This window comes from Corvus moneduloides, chromosome 3 (assembly GCF_009650955.1).
Source record: "Corvus moneduloides isolate bCorMon1 chromosome 3, bCorMon1.pri, whole genome shotgun sequence".
NCBI lineage: Eukaryota > Metazoa > Chordata > Aves > Passeriformes > Corvidae > Corvus > Corvus moneduloides.
In genome coordinates, this window is record NC_045478.1 from 94,220,868 (window position 1) to 94,231,570 (window position 10,703).

Consider the following 10,703-nt stretch of genomic DNA (forward strand, 5'->3'; position numbering starts at 1 on the left):
GACAATAAACAACCTAAGACAGGTTCATGAGAAGAACTGCTTCATTTATGTGTCTTAATGCTGTCTGTCTGTCCCACCCCAATTTCCTTATCCTTTCCACAGGCTCTCTGACAAGGAGTGAAGCCCCTTGCTACTCAAATTAGTGACTCCTCACAAGTGCCCTCCTATATCAAGAGCAAGTCCAAGTTTCAGTCATTTAGTCTTTTTTCACTGCAGATGCTTCAGGGCAGATCTACCATGGGTGCTACACCTGCTGTGAGGATAACCACAGAGGCACAATCAAACATTTCACCTCCTCTTACAAAAAGGAAACCTTTGCAGTTAGACTAAGGATAAACCAAACAGAAATGAAGCTTGTCTGAACCTTTGTTCATTAATTATATTTCAATCCTTCAAAGAGACAGAGAATTATTGGTAATAAATGTTTTTTTCACACAGTTATGATGAAACACAGCCCTGCACATCCCACTTGTCTTTGCTTCTAATCTCATCAGCCTCCCTCTGCCTCTGTGGAACTGCTAAAAGCCACAAAAAACCTCACCCACCGCTCCTTCCTCTGCTTTCTCATCATCTCCATGAGAAAGGGGCAAGAATAGTCTGATTTTAGTGCCAGAAGATCCCAAGGCTTTTGTGCCTTTAGTACTGAAATGATACAAAACAGACTTGCTACAGGGCTCAGTCTGATCCAAAACACACATAGGAATATAAGTTATCAATATCAAGTTATATAGCAAACCAGAAGCTGAGATCAAGGAACAGACCTTCATACTTTACTACAAGGTCTATTTCTTGAGACGCAATTCAGTCTTCACCAGCTTCTCTTAATTTCACTTTTCAGATAAAAAGAGCAGTTAAAAATAACCCTATGTGTCAACACACTGTGAAGTGAAATGGGAAGCCAGTTGCCTGTAACTGAGGTGAGAGACTGAAGGCTGTAACGTGTAGTAAAGCCTTCACACATTAAAGTTTTTTAATATTGCATGAGATTTCTTTATTACATATCAGTAAATTAATTTCATGACATAACAATGAAGTAGCATGCCTTATTTTTACCATATTTTACCCTACCACAGAGCTCACAAAACACAAGGAACCTTGTATGTAGCAGTGGTAAGTAGAATTGTTTTTTCCTGGAATCATGCACAGAGTTGGCACTTGAACAAGATCCAGCACAACAGAAACCTAAGATTCCTATCTGCTTCTACAAGAAACAGTTGTGTTACAGACAGCCCTGAACCCTCATATTTATTATATTAGAAAAGCATTGGAAATCCTGGATGCTCATGTAGACTGTATGCAGTAGCAAGGAAATAACCTCACACATCAGGATTTTTACATGGGAACAGTGAATTCTCCTGACAGGTTCCAATATTAGGTCATCTTTCTCAACAAAGGACTGATTTTACAAGATCCTTCATGAAGTATTCATGTGTACAAACCATTTTTGCCTCACCTTAAACTCATCCCTGACACCACCACCACCACAAAGATCAATGTAATTCTTGCTGCCTTACCTGTATTCCTGCTGCAGACAGTCCCAGGACAGGGATGAGAACACACCAAACCTCCTCCTGCACTGAGGATCTGACCACCGCACTTGCTCAGGGCCTCTCACGGACACCACATCCCTCATTGGCCTCAGCTGCTGGTGGTGGCTTTTGCACAGCTCCTCATGGCCCTGCCATCTCCACACTACTGCTTAACAGCCTGCATCCGAGACAAGAGCAAAGTTTCAGCCCTCCCAACCTCCCTCTTCAGGCCTGGAAGCAAAACCCTCCCAAGCACAAGAGTGTAAGAAGAGGTGTCACCTCCACAAGGAAAACTGCTACCAGTAGTAAAGAATACCAAGTATGGCAATGATGCTTAAGGAGGCAAACAGCTTTGTATTTGTAGAAGTTGAATGAGTAAATCATTGAGGGATCGCATGTAAAAGCAGGAACACAACTTTTCCTTAGCATGGTGGTGGTGAGATAGGCTGGAGAGACCAATATGCTCAGGTGATGTGGCATGCAGGGCATTCGGGGAGAAAATTAAACAGTGAGGGAAAAGGAAAGGCAGCCTCAGTTCTGCTTTTTCTCTGAAAGCTCTTCATGACTCAGCTCCCCTCTCCTCTTGTGATCTTTCTCCTATTGAAAGACCAGCCCAACTCTGCCAAAATCTGATTCCTGTGCTGATGCTTTATCTTCCCAGACTACTTTTTACAGGAAGAATCAACTCTTGTTTCAGAAACACCACCTTCAACATCCGTCGCAGCTCTGTGAAATGCACATTGAGCACTGCAGTGTGCTGACAGCTACTGGCTTTGAATCTACATTTGCAATTACAGCCCCCCTACACCTTTGTCTGCTTTTTCTCTTCTACCTGCTTGCTCTTCTTTTGAGATTAGAAATGGACTTCTGGGCAACTACCACGTTACCTAAAAATGTAGATCCCCCACACTGTGGGATCCTGAGCTGCTGGGAAATACAGCTATCAGCAGAGAATACAAGTTACTATTTCAAGGAGCTCTGGTACTTTATTACCCATCAACCATATCTGGACTTGCAGCAGTTTTTTGTATTTTGACTTGTATTGGGAATATGAGTCAAATTCAGCAGAGAAGTAAAGATTATTCTTCAGTTACAGGTTAGACATTGAATGGTCATTACAGTATAATAGTTGTACTGCCATGGTATGGTGTGGGCCTGAAACATCACAGAAAGTTCATGTTCAGACTAGAGAGAGAACCTGGAGAGAGAAAACAGAGGGCATAGAAAATTAACCTGATGTTATTTCCAGGGTGGATGATGCTGTGGACATTTCATGGACAGAACTGAAGCATCTGGAGATGACCTAAGTAAGGACTGCTAGATTTTGGTTCATATAACCAGCAGTTCCTTTGCTGTCTTTGCACACTACTTCAGAAATAGAAAGATGTGGTATCTGAAGACACTGCACTGTCAGACACTGGAAGGTGATGATACAGACTGTGGAGCAGCAACTCTGAATCACTGTGAGGTAGCTGAGCAGATGCTCACTTTGCCACTCCTAATTATCATGGCTTAATACACAAAAGAAAGAGATGACAATACATGTTTTGGAAAACCTATCACCATAACAGTTGCCAGTCCTTCTTTTCCATTGTACTTATGCCTATTGTACACCCAACAATGAAATCATCTGTCACTTCAGCTATCCTCAGGAAAGAGAGTTGTATATATTCACACTGACATGTCAAGTAGAAAGTAAATTTGATGGATATCAGCCATGTTAGTACTCACAATAAGAGGAAAAATCATGCACTTCTAGATCCTTGTAAAAAATTCCTTCTTTTTATAGCTTTCAAATATCAATCGGCTGGAGAAAAGCACAGGAAGGTGAGAAAAATAAAAAGGGCCATGACCAAGAACTCCCTGGATAAGACACAATTAAGTCTTGGCTAGATGCCTCCAAGTACTGCAGTCCAGTAACATTGCTAAGGGCCTCACTTACTCAGACAACTGAGCTCACAGGTCTCTATCAAGCACATCTCTCCTTTGCTCTTCCCAGTGCAGGAATGGCACCAATACTTTGAATACTGGCCCTGCTGCCCAGCTCTGCTGGGGACCTGCCCCTGTGAAGCAGGTGTGTACTTGACCTCACCCTGCTCCTTCTGCTCGTGGCACGAGACAAGGGTTCGTAGGCTCCAGGGGGGCAAGGACGGCAGACCTAAACACTCAAACCCTGCTTCCACCAGCAGCACAAACTGGCAGAGGGAATAGCATGAGTGACCCATCAGGAAAAGAGCCACTAGTCATCTAAAAGCAAGGAGACCAAGTGCCAGGGTGCTCCTCATCCTCCACTGAGCAGGGATGAGAGTAGTATTTTCCTCCTCTCATGGTCTCAAGAAAAAAAGGAGAGTTGTTGTGGAATGTTGCCCTTATTCCAGGAGTTGTGGGGAGAAGGGGTTGAAACAGTCCCTTTTCTATCAAGCTTAGCTGCTTCTCTGAGGGCTCTGGAGTATTTACAGCACAAGCACATTAGGGCTTGGGGCAAGTGTTTTTGAGACTTTCTGGTCCCAAAGTCATGAGTGTGAGGAATTGCCCTAGCAGGAGACTTAATCTGGCTTGTTCTTTTTTCCATTATATACATTACCATCACAAGAACAAAATCCTCACAATGTGTTTTTTCATCATAGTTGCAGTATTGATACGGATTTCTTAATTTAGGGATAAGTTTGCAAGACCAGTTCATCTCTTTCTGCTGTGAATCTTGAAACACATCTCTCGTCTCCAAAGAACAGCAAAGGACTGATCAGTAGTCACAGCAGCTACAGACAAAACCGCAAGTATTTGGAGTCAATTTTTTCCCTCCTGTTTGCATAGATCTACTTTGAAAAAGATTTCAAGGAGTCAATTAGTGTTTGGTCATTGGGAATCTGTGACAGAAGATGACTAAGTGAATCTGTAGTTCCTTTCACTCATTGTGGGTGTTGGGTAGCAGTTGCACAAAAGTGTATTGCTCCCTTTATTGTACATGGAAACGAGCTTTCAAAGTAAAGCGAGGGACAAATGTTGCTGCTCAGAACACCCATTAGCCTTCCGATCAAATCCCTCTTTGATATCCAAAGTGGTGTGTTCAAGAGCACATGCTATTGACTGCAATACCATGAAAACTGCCTGGCTCACATGCAGGATTGTAATTTGGGTAGATCTGTTTTCCTTTACATACTTACTTTCTGCAGTGAAGAGGAAAAGGGGTTGTGGGGAAGAAAAGGGGTGTGAGGTAGCAAAACAAGGCAGAATGCCAGCATTTTCTTTCAGTCTGTGTTCATACCTATTAAAACATTTTGCCAAATCAAAGAGATGAATTACTGTACTGTTTTTGGAGGCTGATGCAACTCTTTTTGCTCACTCTGAGCCTGCAGTCAGCTGGTATCATTTTGCAGGCTAGAAGAGCTGTGATTTACAGTCTGGGGGATCTTAACAGTTGGATCACAAGTTTTGAAACTTTCAAAGCACAGCACTGGGTTTCTGTTCTTTCAGGGTGTGTTTTGGTAGATGGTGGTAGCCAAGAATATTCACCCTGCCTTTCACCTCTGTTAAATGTTGGCTGGTGGGTAACTAGTGCTCTGTGTTTACATATATTTGGTTTTATCATCATTGTTCTGTGCTCCTGTAATGAAACAGTTTCTTCTCTGCTCCTGCTGTGAATAACATTGAACGGATTGTATTATCTTAGCCAAAGTCACAGCAGGCACTGGGTCAATGGGTAAAACTGTCCAACATAGGAAGAAATCTCACCCAACAGCTCAATCTCCAGATGTTGACATGAACTGGAGAGGAAAAAAATAGAACTACAGGGAAGGGACAAAATTAGGTTAAAGGGAAAAGAAATTAATAGTGTCAGAAAATAGCCAGAAATGGACTAAAACCAAAGCAAGGCACACACAAAACAGTCAAAGAGAGTACTTCTAACTTTTGAATTTCCACATTAATGAGGAGAATGGGCTGCAAATAGCTTAATACTTTTGCAGAGCTCATTGAAGTATTGAATTTCACATCTTGTATGCCTGCACTTGAATGAACCTGAGCATTCTATTTTCTCCTGAGACCTCAGGATGCTGTGCACCTCACAGACCAGGCTCTTGGTTCTCTTGCTTTAAACAATTGGACCCAACCTTCCATCATCGTACTAGCCAAGGCTGTAGGTGAGCTGCAGGCTGATAGCTTGCAAAGGGTTAATAAATCCTCATCCCAGCCCATGGATGTCACAGAAGCAAAGCAAAGTTTCAGCAAAGTAATTGCTAGTTCAGCATCTCTTTTGGTGAAATACTAAGCACACTCAGTTCTTTGACTATTGCTGCAGAGATACAAACTGATCTATGACATCTGCCTGGAGTCTCTGTCTTTGAAAATTAATCAAAGAATGTTTGTTTGTTAAAAAAAAACAGCCACAAACCTCCTTTACTAAAATGCTATAGTTTTGTTGTCCCCATAATTTATTATTTCCACAGCCAACAGTTAGGAGAGTAGGTCCTGATCTGTACCACCTCTGCAAGTCTCTAAGATCCCTTTGGGAGACTGGCAAGTGCAGCAGGAATGTGTGCCTGTGGTCACACAGTCTCCAGCACAACTCTGGATTCTGGTGCAAGTGTGAAGGCTACAGGGGCTACACAGGCAGGTCACACCCAGTTGGGTGGTGTCATGTCTGAGTCGGAAGAGCAGGTGCCGTTCAGCCCTGGAGGTAACAGGCTGCTTGCCTGAGGACAAGACACTCTTTTCTGCAACCACTGGCAATTCTTTCCTCACTTTTGTTGAGTGAATAATTTTAACTTTTGTATTTTAACTTAATTTACTGTTGAATTTCCCCTGAAAACTGTGGGCTTTCTTATTAGGGCTTTTTTTTTCCCTTTAACCTGCCTTTCAAGAACTTGATTTTACATCTCATTTCAATTGCTACATTTAAATCACTATTTTTTCAGCAACCATATCCTCTAATTCATCAGGCCAGCACTGATTCCAAGAAAGGACAACACCCCACTGATTCATCGGCATGGTTTCCTGCAGCACAGGATTGTCCCTTAGCTATTTCTCACCTTTGCAAAGGTATCCCCTGAGCCCGTTTATTTAAGAAATGGCAAGGTGACTCAAGATGAAGTGCCTACTTCCACCACCCCAATGAACAGTCCTTCCTTCTTCTACCACCATGGCATTCCCAGTTCCACAACCACACCACTTGCCTTCAGTTGTCTGGCATGCACTTGACCCTTCTATGAACTAATTTAGCCTTCTAAATTGGCAGAGTCCTGACTCATTAAAAAAGTGAGTTGTTTCCTATTGGGTTAGCAAGCTGGATTGTCTCAAAAGGGACAGGGAATTGCCAGAGCCAGCACAAAGCCAGCAGCACAAACAGGAAGCTCCAAGAGGCAGGAAGGGTGACTGCCCTCTGTGCAGGGAGTGTGCTAGATAGGCTCTAGAGATTGCAAGTAAGAGAGTGGGTGCAGACCTACCTCATTTCCCATAAGGGAGTTTCAGGGACCTGATAAGCAAAGAGAAGGAATGGAATACAGCACCTTGCACATCTAGCACACTTGAATCCCAGCTCACAGTGCCCACAAAGCTGGGATCACGTGGCTGAGAGCAGGGAGAGAGGGACATGCTCACCTCTTTCAGCCACCGTGGGCTGACAGGCTGGCTTAGCTATCACAGTACACTGCAACTGCTAAGAACTTCTGGACTGAAAAATAACAGGATTTTGCCAATCACCCCTTTTGTCAGCTTGATCTACTGGTAACATTATGCAAGTTTTCTATTCTGAAAAATTGAGCAGTCAGAGAGAAGTCTGAATGTTGATAAATTAAAATATACTCTATTTTATATTCTAATACAGAAAATATTTGCTTTAGCCTTTATTTCTATCATCTACACAGAAATTAATTAGTTATTAAATAGATCTAATATTTGGGTTTTTTGTCTTGTCTTGCTTTATTGCCTTTAATAGGTGAAAAGTTTTTCTTGCACTGCTAAATGCACATGAAGGACAACACTGAAAAACCCCAGTGTGTCCATTTGGGGCAGTGGGCTAATTGCCATAAACTGGCACTGTAAGTCTTCACCTGATGATCTTCCTACCTTTTGTTGACATACACAACACCAGTATACACCCCCAATAACAGATTCATTCTGTTTTATGCTAGAACAATCCACCTCCATTATTTTTTTGGAGAAAACCCTACCATGCTATCTGCCCTACATTTTTATCACATAGGCTATGAAACTTGGATTTTCTGCAGTGTTTCAAAAAAATTGTACTACTGGTTTAAAAAATTATGCCCTTCTCTTGAAAAAGCTGAATGCAAGAGCCCCATGAATGTACTTCTGGAAATGAGGTGGTGGCAGAGTTGCAATCCTGATGGAAGAGACCAAGTGGTCTATTCTCCATGGACATGACAACCTTTGGGGCTTTATTTAGATGAGCCTCCAGTATAGGTCACATTGTGTATGAACACCCTGGATGAGCTTTAAAGCAGATCACTCTTTACTCCTGGTGATGTAATGAGCAGCCACATTGAGTTCTCAGCTGATTGCCAACTCCCTCCCTCAGGTGCCAGGTTGATACCTGAACACAAGGCTGCATGGCTGAGGTAAGAGGACTCATGCTAGTTATTCTAAAAGTAGCTTGGGCTTCACATCTTTGAAGCACAGACATTCACTTTGAATTCTCCTTGCTCCCTCCTACGCTTAGCTCCTATGCAAGATTCACATTTCCTCCCGCCATCACATTTCAGCAATCTTCTCTTTGATCACTGGAAACCTCTCCAGATCCAACGCCACTTTTCATTCTGGACTGCTGCTGTGCTCTCTGCCTTTCCCATTCTCACCTACTTACATCTCCATCCTCCTGCTGCCATTAAAATATCCATCCTGTCGTTGCACTCAGTTTTTTGAATTCCTCCGATGACTTCCCGTTTCATGCCAGAGGCAGCTTCAATGGCGTGTGTGCTCACCCCTGGCACTGCCCGGCCGCCTGCGCTGGCCTGACAGCGTGTTAACGAGGTGCTCATGCACCACAGCCATGTCTGGTTTACATATTTCCACCGGGAGCTCCACAAGGATGGGTGTTTTCCCAGCTGCTAGGCAGGAGATGGCCTCAGCGGTTTCCCCACAATCAGCAGTGCATCTCAAGGTCTTGCATTTTTCCACTTCCAGATTCTTTCACTGAGGGAAGCATGTTTATTGCTAAATACAATTTTGCCTCAGTAATGTATGGTTTCCAGCAGAATTCCTGGAATCTGCTGTTTACAAGCAGGGTCAGAGGTTAGAGAAATACTTTCAGTTTGCATGAGTGATATACCAGAAGGTTTTTGCCCATGCATAGTGTCTAAACGATATGACAACTGCATTTTTATTGTTGATAACCTCCCTGGCTCTGAAATTTACTTGTTCAGCTGTGTGAGTGGTTTAAGTTATTTCTAGACAGCTTAGTAAATGAAAATTAATACTCTCCACTCTTCTTCATCACCCCGACCATTCTTCCAACACAGGCAGGAAAAGTAACAAGAACAAAAACATCAGTAAAGCTCTCACATTTTGAAGTCTTGCAGCTGGAGATCCTCTCTCAGTGTATCAACCAAATACATGGTGGCAGCAATATTATCCAGTGCAAAATGCTCCTGCAGTGGGCTACTCTGAGCAAGCAAATTGGAAGAAGGATAATGTCACTGAGCTGAGCCTCTCGGCAGTTCACCACTTGGTGTAGGCCTCTCAGAAGGCTAATGGCTGATAGTACACAGGGGTGTATTGAGAGGATGTTGCATGCAAGTTTACTTCTTCTGGAGAAAGGAGATTCTGTCTGATGGTGTTAAAAATGGATGGTTTAATGTTGCTTTTGTTGCCCTGTCAGAATATTGGTGTTCTGCACAGTTTTCCACTTCTTCTTCCACCAAAGGCAGTACCTGTCAATGTGCTGCCTGACCAAGGCAGCACTGGTGATGTGCGATGGGATGCAGGGTCACAGCAATCTTGTATTTATAGTGCAAGATGACAACGCAATCAACAAGAGCAACTCACTGTAATGTGGACTTTGGATCAGCACTTCTTGGCCCATATTTGGTAGACTGAACACACCAACGAGTTTAGCATGCTCTCTATGAGCAGAGGTGCTTTCAATAGAATGTATCTCAGAGTGCCCAAACATAGTTTCATGATGACAGCTGCTTAAAAAGTTGCCCTTCTGTTAGGGATTGGCGAAGTGTGGGATAAAACCTGCTCTAAACCACCAGTTTACCAGCGACACAACTCAAGGAGGATGGATCTTGGGATTACTCAGGGCTGCAGGTCAGCAGCTAAAGGTGGTATTTGAGAGATTTCACACAACCCTGTACTTCGGTAGAGCAGGCCTCAATTCAGCAGAATTCAAGATCTAGGAAGTTAAGCTCCTGTCCTTTACAGAAAGATAATGAGGGTGCAGCTGCAATGCACTAGCATGCAAGGGGTTAGCATATAATTTAATCAAAGAAAAAATGTCTCCACATTATTCAAGCAAGCAAAGATTAAAGGTCTTAAGTTTGCTTCTAAACAGGACAGTGATCCCCGCCCTAACATAAACATTTACCTAAGTGAGATTTGCATAATCTCTTTGACCCTCAATCTCCTTACCTTAATCAACCATATCATTATTTGGAAAAATATGGCTCCATGGGCCTGATATCTTTGCCTACTTCTCACTGCTCATTAACCAAAAATCAACAGAAAATGTTTTTCTGATGTACCAAGTCTCCGAGTAAATAGCTTCCCTAGAACACAGAGGTTCTCAAACTTTGCCTGGGCGTGACCGTTTCCATAAAAAGCTTCTCCTATTGTAAAACAAAACCCCCTCCATCTCCCTTATGCACAGAATCATAGAATGGCCTATTGGAAGGTACCTCAAAGATCATCTAATTCCAAACCCCCTGCCATGGGTAGAGGACACTTTCTACCACACCAGGTTGCTCAGGACCCCATCCAACCCGGCCTTGAACACTTCCAGGGATGGGGCATCCACAACTTCCCCAGGCAAGCTTTTCCAGTGCCTCACCACCCTCACAGTAAAGAATTTCTTCCTGATGTTTAATCTGAACCTGCCCTCTGTCAGTTTAAAGCCATTCATCTACTGCTGTATCTGAGTGGACACCACTGTTGAAAGAGGAATGAAGGGGACTCCAAGCAGCTGTGATACCCTTTCACAGGAGACCACCAGCAGGT